Raw genomic sequence first — 16,551 nt, 5'->3', positions numbered from 1 at the left:
ATCAGAGGTCCATATACATACAGAGAAAGAAACATTTTTTTCATGCATTTTGAAAAATAGCATGGCCATGACACTCAGAGGATGGTATAATCTGATACATAAAGAGACTATAACTTGACTGCAAAGGTGGAAGGAGAGATGAGAAGCAAGCAGATTCAGTGGACAAAGGCCACCAGCTAGTGCTCAGCAGCTTCAAGGAGTCAGATACTTCTGTAAAGCCACTGGATACCTCAAACATGGTTGTCATTCACAGATAACCCACTTCCCCTCCCCCCCCCCATTGGTATGTCATATGTTTTAAGACGTTCTGTATTTAAAAACATTCTTCTGCCTTCTTTTTGGAGCATTACAGGACTCCTGTCAGGCTTTCCTAGGATGACTGTGTTGATCCTTAGAGGATGAAAAGGCTGCCTTGACAAATAAGCACCAACAAAATTCACTAATGCCTGAGCATGTCGCTCTTGGAGTTGGTTACATTTGTTGATGGAGCAGTGGCAGATTTCTTGATCACCAGCTCTCTTAGAAAATAGTAAAACCAGTTTAGTAATTAAAAAATTAAGTGGCAAAATACTAGCTCAGTGTTATATTCTAGATAGTCTCTATTTCTTGGAACTGGAGGACAGCTTCAGTGCTCGGAAGCATGTGCTCAGAAAGCTTTTCTGCATCAAGAAATTATACATTTGAAGAAGCCCTCTTAATTTTTTTACTTAAAATATATCATTGATATTGTATCCTTCATAGTCAGTAGGAGTAGATTCCTCAGAGTATTGGTGTTTATCCCCTTGTTGCTAGTCAAGAGCCTCAGGAAAAGGCTTTTCCTAACACTTACCACCACCACAAGGAATTAGTTGCACTTCTCAAGCCCAAATCTTCCCTCTTGAGAGCCAACTCAAATTCCACCATTTCCCAACACCTCTTCAGTCAGATATTTCTTAGAACAGATTAACAGCTTGCTTTTAAGGACAACCTTCACCGCACTTAAGGCATCTGATTAACCCACATGAGAGCCCCTGGGTAGGTTGTACCATCCTCAAGGTTCAGCCAGAGCCTGCCAGCACAAGGAATGAGCTCAAGATGGCATGGCAGAAAACAGGGTCAGTACCACGGCTGCCTGATTTGGAGTCCCACCAGGACACTATCGCTGAGGTGGTAGTAATCGCAACTGGACTGATATGGCAAGAACATCGGATGAGATTACAAGACCTCTGTGGTGGTTACGAGGGTTGAGAACATTTGGTGTTTTCAGGATAGCACAATATATTTGATGTCATGAAAACTAGAATCTTATTTTTTCCTTTGTGCTGTCCAACAGAGCCTCGACAAGACATGTTATTCCTGGGGCCAAATGCTAACCTCCCACTAATTCACAGCTATTAGTCAAAACTACTAGAACATTCCCTGTTAAAAAGGGAAGAAGCAACACAGAAATAAGTTATATTAGCAGGATTTCCACTTTTTTTCTCCTCCCATAATCTGCTATTGTGTTCACAGACTCAAATTTTTGTTCAAATCATTGAAATTTGAATTTGCAAACTGGTCCTTGGTCTGAAACAGCAGCACTACTTTTCAAGTCACTGGTATTTTTGAAGGCTCAGATTTCAGAGATACTGTCATCAGCACCATCTAGTGCTGTGGAAACAGAATAATTGGTTAAAACCAACCTGATGATGATTATGGGGGGGGGTGCAGCAAGAACAGATTAGATCTGGCATCTATCTGCTTCAGAAGATACAGATAATGTCACAAAGAGGAAAAATTTGGAATAAGAAGGATTTCCAACTAGTAGATTCTTCTCCAAAATACATAAAGCATTTTGGCTATAAAGGAAATTTAAATATAAACAAAGAATTGGGATAAGGATTTTGAAAGGTGCATTTATTCAATACATGTGAAGAGGAAAAGGCACATATATTGGTGTTCTGCATGGAACTGGAATAGCGAAGGGCATATTTATTTTCTCTGGTAAAAATGCAGAGAACTGCAAAAGGAAAAGGACGGAAGACTATTTCTTTATATCCTATTTTCGCTTCTTTAAATATTTCCCCCCTTTTTTTTTAATTAAGTGTAATTTAACTAAACTGGACTACTTGTTTATGGCATAAGCAAGCCCTTGGTATCCGATTTCTATTTCCAAAGAGCAGCAAGGGGATAAGCTCTATTATATGTTGTCTTTGGCACCGGGGCTTCTCCTTGCAAAGTTTTGCTCTCCTGCTACAGCTCATCACCTTTGCACCTGTGCTGAGACACTTCTTTGTGGGACCACTGCCCAGAACACCAAGATTCAGGTTAAAAAAACCTCAACACAATTCTCTTCTTCATAAATTGGTTGTCCTGCTCAAAGAACCCTCCCTTAGAGGAGCATGAGTGCAGGGGCACATCGGCAGGAATTTTTCATACTAGGAATAAAAGCATATAGAACTGCACCCAGAGCAAACTCCAAGAGCTCCACAGAAACACTACAACTAAACAGAAAAAAAATTAAGGGCAAATGCTGTGACTAACTACTGAATTCAGAGCTTCAAAGGAAGTAGCGTTGCTGCCCAAAATGGTGTAAAACTTCATCACCAAATAATTCACTTACTATGCCTCTATCTCTACCTCTGAAAACCACCTTGATAAATATCACCTTCATTTTTGAAGTATCAGAACAGATTTAGTTACAATCCTCAAAAGGCATTTGCATGAAATTTAGCTCATAAAAATCTGTTATCAATAAATGTTGCCTTCTAACAGAGATGCTTGCTTTTGTGACAGTCACATCTTCAGTGTCTGTAAGGTTTTGGGTCTTATTTTGATTTTTAAGGTATGAATAATGCAATTAAAAAAAGGCAACAATGTTTTTTACAAGGTTGTTCCTACAACAAGGTACAAGAGACAAATGCCAATTCATACAGAGGTGGAAATTAAGACTGTCTCGCAGATTTCCCTCATGTGTCTTAGTCACACTTCTATTTTTTTACTTACTAAAAATCAAGATGAGATCAAATTGAAAAATATGTATATACTATGCGGTCATGGAGGGCAGCCTGCACAGGTTGACAGGAATACAGAGTTTTCTACCAGAATACTTCCCCTCTTTCTTCTGTTCTTCTCCATCGACTTTCAGACAGGCTACAGAGCTCGACAGCCCTTATATTTTATAATAATAACAAATTATGCTCAGAACAATGAAAGTGTGTTAGTACCTGAACTCATCTCTCACTCTCAGAAGTACTTATGGATCAATGTTTAGCAAGAAAAATAATAGGTTGGAATAACAGCAAGATGAAATAACAGCTGGCATCTATTACAGATCATCAAATCACCATGGATGAGCTCAACCAACGAGGAAGACTCAAGGCTGAACGACCATGTCAAGGTCTCGTGGTTCTGACTTTTAAGAATTAAGAAAACATTGGTTTCTTAACTCCCTCTATACAGATGAAGTTTTTAATTTAACACAAGGCTGAACCTCAATCAATAAAAAAAATTATTACAGACTAAACAGTAATGGTTGCTTAAATGCAAAAAGCCAATTCCACAAAGCCTGTGGATCCCCCCCCCAAAAAAAAAAAAAAAAAAAAGAAAAGCCAATAAGGGGAACTCATTTAACAACTTTCTTCTTGGGCCACCAAAAAATCACAAGCCAACAATCACAGAAAAAAAATAAGCTTCTGCAAGTTCTGCAGAAAGTCTAATTTATAGCAGATTGAAAAAGCCTATAAAGAACATTTCTCACATACAAAAAAAAAAGAATGTATGAAATCAAACTTTTATAACTAAAAAATTAGGAAGATAAAGGAATTAAAATTAGAAGTTGAAAGTAAACCCAAAGTTAGAATTTTGCCAAAAACCAGAGCTTTCTGAAAGTTTTGTATGAGGAGGAAAGGTACCAGTGTACCTTATTTCAAGAAAGTAAATAGGATGACCCAAGATAATAACACGCCAGTTAATCCCGAGCATAATAATAATGGAACAGTGATCATGAGACTCATTCAAAGGAGGATGTCACCAGCATAGAAAAACAGACCTTGTCAAGCACACTCAGGTTTTTATTTTTTTCAATTAGACTAGAAATAAGATAAAGCATGATAGTACCCCTGTTGTAACAGGCTTTTACACATGATTTTTGTGACTTCGTTCCACATGGGATTTTTTAATTAAGAAACTCAAATGATAAAAAGCAACATGACATGCATTATATGAACTGAAAATCAGAAATCTGAACAGTTTGAGAAATCTTCAAATTTGAATCTTGAAATAAGTTTTCTTAATATGACCAAACAAGAATATATTCTTGGCCCCTCTAAATGCCAATAGCTATTCAACATTTCCTATAGCTACTGAAATACTTTCAATAATATAAAGATTATATATAAGATGATGCATATCATTTATATACATCAATGATAAAGAAATATTATGGTTAAACTTTGCAAATGGCACATTCATTACAGGAGCATCAAATAAAGGGAAAAGGACATTTTAAAAAAAATTTTTCTTTATCTTTCAAGAAGTTGGACCCAAATAAACTTGGGATTTAATGCATCCAAACTCAAATTTATCAGCAAAGAATCCAAGCTGCTCCCCAAATGTGAAGGATCTCACCCTGGGAGCAGCAACTAAAGACCACCAGACCAACAAACAGCTGCCCATAACACAATAAAGCTGCTGAAAGAGTAATTCTCTTTGGTATTAACAAAAATATCCAGCAAAGTTTTGCTCTACAGCACCTGCCACTGGCATCCCATGTACCGATTTCAAAACAGTTGTTTGAAAATGCAAAGGTTCAGAGAAAAATCAGGATATTAATTATTAAACCAGAAAACATACCTCTCCATGAAACGTTCAAGAAACGCAATTATTGAATGGATTTAAGAAAAGGAGAAAGGGTGATTTGACCAAAATGTAAAAATATGCACATGGAGAAAAGTGTGTTAACAGAGGGTCCTTCAAGATATCAGAAATAAAAAAACCCTAATAAGTTTTAGTGAAACAGAAACTAAAGTACCAGTTGCATGGGCACAGCTCTCTTACAGAAGTGGCTGAAACCAGGCATGAGGTGCAATAAATTCTTATTTAGACTGTCAGGGCTCCCATGAGGGGAAGCCCGGTGCATCTCTGCTACTACTCATTGGGAGCAGGAGGAGGTCGAACACTGAACACAAACACAGAGCCAGCTCATCAGCGTTGCACCAACATCCTCATGCTCTGGCAGACCCCCTCCACTTGGTTCTTGAAGCTCTGCAAGACACCAACAGCAGAAAGAAAAGCTAGGCTGGGATTCCTCCTTGTGCTGGTTTTGCTGAGAAGGGGTTAATTCTCTTCACTGTAGTGCCTGTGGTGGTCAGGGACCTTTCCAGCTCCCCATGCTCTGCCAGGTGGGCAGGAGGCTGTGAGAGGCGGGGCCACAGCCCTCAGCCTCTGGAGGTGACTCCTGTCCGGAGTGAAGGAAAGGTATCCCTTTAAAGAAGATGTTACATATCGCCCAGGAAAATGGACAACTATGGAGAAAGGCATCCAGTATCTAAGGGAATTAGCTGTGCTTGAGGTGATTTATGGTGACCTGGACGATCAACAGTAATCCAAAGATCCAGATGAAGCCCAGTGCACATGACTCATGTGGCGGAACTTTGTACGGAGCGCACCATCCTCATACGTAAACTCATTGGCAGTAATGTCCTGGAGAGAGGATGAGGAACCAACAGTGGTGGAGGTGATTGATAGACTCCAGGATTACAAAGTAAATAGCTCTTCCGCGCTCGTCTCTGCTGTGGAGAAACTATCCCGAGAGGTCCAGCAACTCAAATATATATCCTACTCCCCACCTGTACGTAGTAGTGTCTCAGCTGTTAGGAATAAGCGTCCTCATAGGATACACACCACGGGCCACCCTATGGTCACACAGGTAGAACCACAGAGAGGACATGATGAGGTGGGATGGAAAGCCTACCTCAGCCCTAGAGGCACGGGTATGTGAACTGCAAGGAAGAAAAATCACTCAGGGAGGTTCTTCCAGAAAAGCTACTGCTCCAGTTCCCAGTGAGCAGGTCCCCAGACAGAGGAGTAGAACTGCTGATTTTCTTTCTGATCTTAATAGAGAGACTCTTGATTCACATTTACAGGAATGTAAGAGATTACCCCATAGATGGCTCAGTGTCACAACATACCAGGCATCCCATGGTTCAGGAACATCAGATCTCTATGTAAACCAAAACTAGGGAAGGTTTGAAAGACACACCATGAAAAAGGTGTGTTTCAGATGCAACATTTTCTGGAAAGAAATAATCTGGACAAAAAGAAAAGGAGAAAAAAAGCTACAACTTTGGGTGGGGAAGACATGAACAACCTTTGAAGCTGAAAACCGAAGAGTCAGAGAGCAGGAGACAAACTGAGCACATTATCAGAGGAAGGTCAGAAGGAGCTATATGACAGAAAAAAGGAATAAGGATTGAACTTCTCCCAATCCAAATCACTGATGAGCTTCTCAAGTAGAAAATTTCCAATTATATGAAAGTTTTAAAATATTCTATATGCACCGAGTACAGAATTACTTGAGGGCGAAAGCGCTGTTCAACATAATTTATTTGAAGCTTAGAAATTCAGACATTCTAAGCCTTCTCTCCTCACTCGCCTAGTTCAGAAGTATACTGCAATTAAACTGAACAGCACACAAACACAAAACATTATCTGGTGATGGAAAAAAACAGTTCCACCGATCAAAACATTTGATGATGAATGTTCTCAAACAATTCAGCAATACTCCGTGCTGTTCCTTCTCTCTGCCCTCGTATACATGCCAAACGTACTATTGTTCTCAATTTTAAAATAATTAAATATAAGCCCTAAACACCGAAACCATGTTATGCAAATACTCCTTAAACAATAGCATTTTACAATGCCTGTGTGAACACCACAAATGTATTAGGGAAAAAACCCTCCTTTATATAGCGCACACTAAAAATACCTTCATTTTGAAACCTGACATCTAAAAGTTGAAACCATACCTTAAATCCTGTACACGTAAGGAACACTTCTTGGTTTTGACCTATTTTTTAATGGATTACAGCAAAAGAGGGAGCGCTATGGCACAAGAACTCTACTCACGTGCTGGATAAGAAGCCTGCGCAGACACTTCCAAGCAGAGGATCCAAATCGCTCATCTGCTTGAATAACAGTTCATGTATGGCCACGTGAGAGGTCACATCAAAACAAATGCACTGCACTGTTTTATACGAAATATAATCATTGCTAGTCCTATATGGGGGGAATGATTGCAAGCAAGTGCAGTAGGGGCAGTTGAGCAGTCCTTCTGTGGGTGATGGAGAAGTGATCTGTAAGCACTTACAGAACCAGGCCCTGGGAGAAATCCATTTAGCATAAGTGCAGAAAAAGTCCCCAAATGCCCACATCTACTGAAGAGCCGAGCCCTTTAGGCATTTTGCATTTGAATTATCCAAGCTGTAATGGCACATAAATAGAAATAATAAGAGAGAATAACCATGGAGAACTCCAAGGGCTACCCGGGGTGGTTCACTCCACAGAGGGATGCAGCTCTTGCTTACTTGAGCACAACTCTAATGCCCATGAGACATTTGGGATCCCAGGAAAGAGAAGCTAACCAACTAAGATATCAAATTGCTAAGGAGAAAATAAGAATGTACTGTATCTTTCTAATCTCGTAAAGAGAAGCATGACATTAAGTTCTGACAAATAAAGCTTTGCTATATTTACTATTAGGTCCCTCTGGCTTGTGGAGATGATGTGAAACCTAGAGACTTAGGGTGTGCAGCCCCCACAAAGGTCATGTATGCAAATAAAATGGTTTGTATGGGCATCACTGATGGACTTATTCATCAAAGTGTGTTTAAAGGATCAGGGAATGAAAAGGGCTTCTCCCAGGTAGCAAAAGGTCTACGTGAGGCTGGTATTGGCACATTCTGACTTTGCTGGTCGGTGATCAGACTTTTTTTGACTTTTCTTGCCTAGTGCCTTCTCAAAAATGTAAGTTTGTGTCCCCTTGGAAACACTTGCCTGCTATTTCAGGGCAAACCCCAAAGCATCACAAATTATTTTAATGCAACATGGGTAAACAAATGATTTCTGTCCCATCTTCCTGTTAAACAGGAAACATTAAAGACTGTTCTTTTAATTCTACAGTCCTAAACTTGATCATAATAAATGAAGTACTTCAAGATATGTTTAGTTCACAACAAAAGTTTCTCATTAATTTTAAAGAACATTTTTTTGTCTGCCACTGCTTACATATAAACAGATATCTACAATTCATGTGCTATAAAGACATTCCAAATTCTGTCTCCTAAAGAAATTTTCTTATCAATAGAAGTAGAAAAACACGCAGTCACCATACACTTGTGGCACAAGTATATAAGCAAATTCAGGAGCAACTTAGAATGATTAATGGAGGCTTTGCATTAGCAAACAAGATTTCCTGTTAAAATGGAATCAAAAAGACAAAGAGACTAGAAAAAGCATGGCAGCAATGAATTTGATGTGGTGAAACAAAAGTAAATATTTACAAAAGTAAGCCAAGAGTTTAATTTGCAGAGAGCGGGAAATGTATTTTTCAACTGAAGGCATAAACTGAAGGCAGCTCATGGCCACTTTCCAATGAATGTTGGGAAATTGATGCTCCTATCGCTAGACAAGTAAAAGGAACAGAAAGCAGTAAAAGCCTTCCACTGTATCTTGGTACAGATAATTTCATTCCCCTTTTGTCTGGCATGCCAAATAACATCCTAATAATTCCACTTAAAGGATAGAGTCAGGCAAGGACCAGGAGCACTACCCAGAAACAATATCTTCCTAACTCCATGTCGTATTAAAGTATAAACTTAATAACCAGACTGCGATCTACTACAGATGTAGCCCCCCATGGAAAGCTGCTGTATTTTTCTCTGAGAGAGTGGCAAATTAAATTCAGGAAGGCTTAAATCTGTGGGAGGAAATATATGCAGTCCAGGATAAACAGAATACATGTTTGTAAAGCTCAGACTAATTATAAGGTTTATTCTGAGCTAAATATTCCTGAATCTGCCTTAGGTGTCTCAAGGCATGAATGTAGTTCCTTTCAATGTTCCCTGTGCTTGTCCTGTTAATATTTTATAAGACTATTGAATGGGCAATAGGGTCCACAATATTTCCACTTCATCCACTTGCTCTTAATTCAATAGGGTGTTTCATAGCTGCTGAGAGAAGACATTTGTCTTGCATTAGGACATAACTCCATGGGTGAGAATTGGAGGAAATTGCTGGAGAAAGCAGCCTAAGCAAAACTCCCACCCAAAACCAGACTCTGAACAATGAAACAACAACAAGAAGATTAAAAAGACATCACTGCCATGAAACCTAAGGTCCAAATCCTTATCCTTTGAGCAGCTTTTATTTGGTATGGTTTTGCTCAAACACACTGGGTGTGCGTGTACATATGTATTCCTAAGTAGTTGGGTCATTGATACACTTCTAAAGAGAATTGCTGTGCATCTCGTTACTCGCTCTGACAGGAAAGAATCTGGACCCACATTAGGAGTTAACAGACTCATTCCATACACAGAAGATCACAGGGTATGTGCATTGCTAGCAGCCCTCTTTAGGCTAAGACTTAGGCAAAACATGAGTCTTGAATCATGCTTCCATCACCGAGAGTCCTCACTGCTGGCATCACACGTCACCCACACTCCATCCTTACAGCAGTCCCGCTCAGTGCAGGTTCGCCTTTTCAGTGCCCTGACATGGTTAAAATGAATTGTTCATTGCATTCTCCTTTGAACCTTGGAAATAATACCATGACTTTGACCTAATTTCATAAAACTGAGTTTCAGTATTGAAGCAGCAGAACAAGAAACAAGCTGCTAGGAGGACACGTTATCATGCTGTAGACAGATAATATTAGTTTTGTCTTATGCCTTCTATTCCTTTCCCCCTGCCTTTCTTCAAAGCCCTGTCCTAAAGGTGTCTCTGCCATTCTTGCTCCACAGGAATGGGTTTAATTGTTTTCCTCATGCACTGACCTTCTCTTCAGTCAGGTGTCCTTCCTGTTCACATCCTCCTCCCTCCACGGTGATCCTAGCAGTGTCTCACTAATGGTCATGGAAAGTCTCCATGTGCCTCCCCCTAATTGCTACAGTTAGCTTAATTACCCTATTGACAAAAAACCTCTGAAATTTTAACAAACTAGAAACATTTTTTTTAAGAAATAAAAAAAAAAAGAAATCAATTGGACCTATCAGGACTCTCCAGTAAAGCTGTTGCTAAGGTCCTTACAGAAATGACCAAAAATTTAAACCAGACATACATCTCACCACTAAGACGTGCTCCCAAATGTAATCCTGGATGCAAGGACTGTCTCTTGCATAACAATGAGGCCATTTCTAGACTTCTAAAACCCCATAAGGAAAGAAAATTTGAAAGATAATGCATTTATATCTGTAGATAACTTCTGTAACTGTTCATAATGGGTAAGTATATATTTTTTAATCCAAATCCATAAATACTTTGTATTTTCTTTGTGAGTATTTGTGAACCACTGAAAAACTGTTATGAGTACCATGGGATCTAAAAAAACCCTAAATCAGTAATTAAGGAAATGAATATTTTTTGTCTTCAGGACAGAGTTTAGATGGCATGTGTTCAGCGTGTCCTGAGGCCGCAAAGGGAATAAAGATGATGTAAAAAGCCAAAGCAGTGAATAATACTATGTTCAGAACAAAGAACAATGCATAATCAGTTAAAGTTTTGGTTTTGTTTTTGAAACAAAGATGCCGAATTAAAACTTCACAGACAACCTTAATCTATTATTTCCTAAACTTTGAATGAAATTTCAATATTGATCAAGGCAATTTTTTTTAATGCAGTAAGTGCATAAAACATAATATATTGATTTGAGTGTATTACGACCTTTCTTCAGCAGAGTACCTCCACCCATGCTTCCTTAGCGATTTTGACTCAAAAAATCTAGTTCTAAGTGTATTTCCAGGCATGAAAAAAATTTATAGTTTGAGCTGCACCACTAAAAAGCTAATGTCAGAGCAGCAGTTTATTCATTCCCCTACAATTCCACCAGGCAGTTATTGAGAAGAACGTTCCTTCATGGTACACAAACTGCAGTTACCAAGGCATGTGTATTCACCAGCAAATACAGATTTTCTAGGCAATTTTCAAATTTTACTTATGCATTCCTTTCTGAATAAATTATAATGGACATGAAATATATTGAAAAGACTAGAGAAGAGAACTTTCTGTTAAAAATGTATGGTACTTTATAATGAACACAAAATTCACACTACAATTTTTGGCATAACATAAGCGTGTGCACATATCTACAGATATGTACACACAACCTCCTCCAAGAGAGGTACTTGTTGGAAATATTACTTCTGTCTGCAAATAGCACGGACATGCAGGTATGCACGCTTTGAAAGAGAACACTTAAAAATTCTCAGAGGCACATGAAGGTACTGCTACTTGAAAAAGAAGAAAAATGTAAGAAAAACACAGGATAATGTCAAATAATGTTACATATTAAATACTTTTCAATACCAAGATTAAGTTTAATCTCTATTACTAAACATTTCCTGTGAAAGCATAATAACAGTGTACTTCAAAAATAAATATCACAAGTAAAAATTGTCTACATCCTTCACTGTAATGTCAACATTGATCTCCTTTGTTGAATTTCTGTGGATTTATGTACCTAGATTTAAACCTGCAAAATGTAGCCAGTCATAAATAAACCTCTGTCCAGAGGAAAACTCATGTCAAAATAGATACGAAATAAAAAATAGGTCTTTTCATTCTGAAAAACATCCATGTCATTGAAAGAAAACATTTATCAAGAACACTATTTTTTTTTTTAAGGGATGTTAATATCCAGTCAGAATCCATCAGCAGCAGATGCTGAACAAAACAAGCGATCATGAAGCATTTCATAAGAGTTCAATTCACTATGGAAAAAGCTATGGTTAGTGATCCACACGGAGCTCAATTTGGCTTTAGAAAGCCCCAGCCTGCCCTTGCCCAGTTCAGTACAAGTGCTGCACCAACGTCCTGGGAAGCCAACCTACAGCATTTTCTTAATTCCTGTAATTCAACTTTTTTCTTTATTTTCTTTATTTCTTTCTTCTCAGTAGCAAGAGCTCCTCAACAGCACCCATGCCCATTCCTACATACGTGTTAGAAATAATGACAGGGCTTTTCATCTGCTTCATTTTCTGTGCATCTTTATTATGAACAGTAAAGCTGTCTTTCCTAAAATTGCATCCTAAACTTGGAGAGTTCAGTGATTTTCTCCCACTTGTTCTATGGCTTTAAAAAAAAAAAAAACATAAAAGGGAAAAACAACCTGTGCAAACATAGAGCAAGGACCTGTAATGGTTACAAATGTAACTCCCGAGTATGGTACATATGTATCAAGAACATACCATGGCCTTCAGCATCTACAGAACATTTTTAGAAATATATTACAGACAGTTTAAACTACTTGTCATTGCAGGAAGATGGCAGTTACAGAATAGATCATCTGGAAGCCTTTGCGGAAGGAAAAATGTTTGGAGTACTGAATTCGCCCAGCTTTTGTCTCCATCACCAGTATTGCTCTCCCAAGTGGCAAATGCGTGCGATCAAAATCACCGTGGCTCACAGCAGGAAAAGGCTTGTCAGCATCCTGAAGGAGCTCAGTCTTTGACTGTCCCTTCATCTTTTATAAAAATACTTTCCATATTTAGCAAAAAGCACATCTTACCCATGTTTTGTAATCCAACCGTGACAGAGCTAAAATGTAATCATGTTTCTTTGCTGTAGTCTGCCTATCAGGGTTTTTAAATTTTACTCTTCAGTTAAAAAAGGCATTACAGACATTACCACTAAGAACTAGAAACATTACATGGGCATGAAGAGCCCTTAGGCGAGAGAAAGCAGATTTTATTTTAGGTAACACCTCAACATTACTGTTCGTTACTTTTTCAGTAGGAAAAGGTCATTATTTCCCACATACACTGTTGTCCTAAATTACTTTATTCACTACTGAACTTGTCATTCTAAAGCGAGTTTATTTTATTGCCTTTAGACACACACAAGCTTCAGGATTGGTGGGAAAACTGATAGAGATTTGATTTACTGATTCATTTCAGCATACTTGCAGTTGTGCAATATTTTTCCATCTTCCAAACCAACATGATATATTTTTTAAGTCCCAGTCCCTCAAGTTGCACAGTAATTAAATTTACATTGTCTTCAATTTATTTGGAAATTAACCCCATTCCCACAGAGAAAAGAGGTGGTGTTTTTGCGCTTTACCTCCCACTCAGTTTTATACATCTTATTCCCCTGTGTAATTCTCTCTGCCTCTATCGATTAAAAAATCCTCCCAAATTCCTAAAAAAGTGCCCTCCCCAAATTGTATTTTTTAAAAGACAAAATTCTGTGATGTTCCAGGTCGTTCTCTGTTTTTCCCAAAGCAAAGAAAACAGTTCCAAGAACAAAATTAGCATGATGGTAAAGCAAACACCAACAGTTTTCTATTCTATACTGTATAAAAAGCAAGTACAACCCTCATGGGATGGGATGTTAATTCCCCTCCACCTTGGGAAACAAATGGCAGAGATGGAGCATGGGACTAAATACAAATTGTATTTCAATGGGATGTTCAGAAGAGACAAAACATGGCTTCCTAGGCACATACAAATATCTTTCTGAATTTAAATTTAGCCAGGTGACAACCAAAGGCATACAAAGAGTTTTCACAACCCTGGTGGTGTAATCTGGATTAATGTGAGGCCAAAACTATTCTGGAAAAGCAATTTGGAAATGTGATTAACTACACAAACAGTATAAAGGCCCTCAAAAGTACAATCAAGAAAATCATAGTATTTTCAAATTAAGCCATGTTGTAACAAACTGATGAAGTAGAGTGGACAGGGAGTGGGACAGAAAACTAGCTGAACAGATGGGCTCAGAGAGCTACGGACAGCAGCACGAAGTCCAGCTGGAGGCCAGTCATGAGTGGTGTGTCCCATGTGTTGATCTGGGGGCTGATGCTCTTTAACATCTTCATTAACAACCCAGCTGATGGGGCAGAGTGCACCCTTGGCAGGTGATACAGAACTGGCAGGAGAGGTTAACGCACCAGACAGTTGCATCTGGTACAGGGGGGACCTGGAGAAACAGGCCAACAGAAACCTCATGAAGCTCCACAAAAGGAAATAACAGATCCTGCATGTTGAGGGCTGACCAGCTAGAAAGCAGCTTTGCAGAAAAGGACCTAAGGGTCCCGGTGGACCCCAAGTTGAATGTTCACCAGCAATGCACCCTCACGACAAAGAAAGCCAATGGCACCATGGGCTGCATTAGGCAGAGCGTTGCCAGCCCATCAAGGGAGGTGATCCCTCCTCTCCGCTCAGCACTGGGGAAGCCTTATCTGGAGCACTGGGCTCCCAAGTAGTAGAGACATGCACATACTGAGGCGAGTCTGGCAAAGAGCCACAAGGATGATTAAGTGGTGGGAGCATCTGACATGCAAAGAGAGCCTGGAAGACCTAGGACTGATTAGCCTGGGGAAGAAAAGGCTTGAGTGGATCTCAGTGCATACAAATATCTGATGGGAAGGTGTAAAGATGATTAAGCCAGACTCTGTGGCACCCAGAGAAAGCACAAGAAGAAATGGGCACAAATTGAAATACAGGAAAGTGCATTTAAACAAACAAAAAAAACAACCCACACATTATCCAGAGAGTTTATGAATGCATTCATCCTGGTTACTTGTCCACACTTTGTAGGGGAATAGACAGGGATCGGCGACCGGAAGATCACGGGATGTGACGGAAAGATAGACTCCTCCCCATAGGAGTGGCAGGAACAGGAACCGCAAGAGCTATATAAGCGTGTGACACAGCCAAATAGACGGACATTTTGCATCCATCATATTGATGTCTGTGCATCACTGTCCCCAGGGTGGGTAGAGCCCTGTGTCCCGGAGATATGCGGCCCAAGATAAGTTCTCCCGTAGAAGCATACAGCTACAACACTTTTACAACCAACCATTTCCAAAAGAGAAGGGGCTCAGTGAGAATTAAATCCTAAAGAGCAGTGGTTTATGAACAAGATGTTACCTCTTGTTAACCCAGTCCTTTACAAGGTGTACAGGCACACAATTATCATTTACTTCTTTTTGGCACACTGTCTGTACTTGACAAGCACTATAACAGTTTATTCCAGATCACATATCTCAAGGACCTTCCCAGTTTCCCTTGGAGCATGGAGCAGGGCTGGCTGCCAACATAAGAAGGATGCCCGACGCGCGATTACCTGCCTTTACGAAGTGGTCTGCAGCACAGATACAAAATAGGAAGGACCAACTTCAATATATACTTCTTGAAAGTTACGGCCCTATTTTCAAACCAGAGCATATATTAACTATTTATTACTATACAGGTTAATAAACTTTATCACTTGAAAAGCACGGGTGTAGGTTTTATTGCCCATATTTGTAGGGCTTCATCACAAAATGATCATTGCGTTATGTCTGATTTAACAAATAGATCTTTTGCCAAATATGCATGAAGAAGTAAAGTTAGTTGAAAATCCAGTCTGCATAGTACTTGAGAACCACCAAGTACATCGTTATAATGTGATACATGACTAAAAAAAGCATAATTCACACAAATCCCTGAAAACCTTCCAGTTTGAAAGCAGCTACTGAGCTGTTAAGAGAATCAAAAGTCAGAAGTTTCTCAGACAGAGAATTGTCCTTTTGATACACACTGACACCTATTGCAGGAACCATTCAAAAGACTGAGTAATATATGTGGTTTTAAAGGACATGGTCAGAAGCATATAGCAGATATGCAAAGTGTATATATTTGGTGATGTTTTAAATATGTTTTATTATAATATAAGGCTTAATAAAAGAGCAATTGTTTCACACAGATTTCAGAGTCTATATGTGTGTAGGTATACACACATATGTATATGTGGGTGTCTTCATATCTTTAGCAATGTTGACTTACAATGACATCATAGATGTAACAAATACTGAAAGACATTCTCCTCCTCTCCCTTCCTCTCTCTCCTTTTTGCAGTCTTATCCTAACATTTTCTGCTTTGTAACTCATCTCCCTATTAGCTCTTTGAAAGCATTCTATATATCCCACAACTATAACCATATGGTACTTCAAAGATCTGGTCCCCTTGAAACCAGTACCCCTGAAACCATTTGACCAGATAAGGATGATGGCCCCATCAAAGTCAAAGGTTTTCACAGAACCAAACTTGTCCACTTATCCAATCCAATAGGGATTTATTTTCCCTATTCAAGTCTAAAATACACATTTACATAACATAACAGATTCCAAATCCTACAAATATATGCCAAGAATGTCCTCATTTCTTCCAATTCTTTTGATTGCAAAAGTGAAATCCTTATGTTTTCAAATTTAAAATATTTAAATATTTTTGCTACTTTTTCATGTAAAAAATTCTGTCTTTAACTGTCGAAAATATTCAAAAGTGTATGATACCATTATATGTTTGAGATAAGGTATAGAATCAAATGCTTGA

The 16,551-nt window shown here is 38.9% G+C and overlaps 1 protein-coding gene across 1 annotated transcript in view; it reads right to left on the bottom strand.

The window, feature by feature from the left end:
- Positions 1-16,551, bottom strand: part of DYM (dymeclin) — a 152,094-nt gene that overhangs the window by 12,815 nt on the left and 122,728 nt on the right. The gene's annotated exons all lie outside the window — the stretch shown is intronic.

The sequence above is a fragment of the Phalacrocorax carbo genome, chromosome Z (genome assembly GCF_963921805.1).
Source record: "Phalacrocorax carbo chromosome Z, bPhaCar2.1, whole genome shotgun sequence".
Lineage (NCBI taxonomy): Eukaryota > Metazoa > Chordata > Aves > Suliformes > Phalacrocoracidae > Phalacrocorax > Phalacrocorax carbo.
This window is presented reverse-complemented; position numbering and strand designations above follow the sequence as displayed.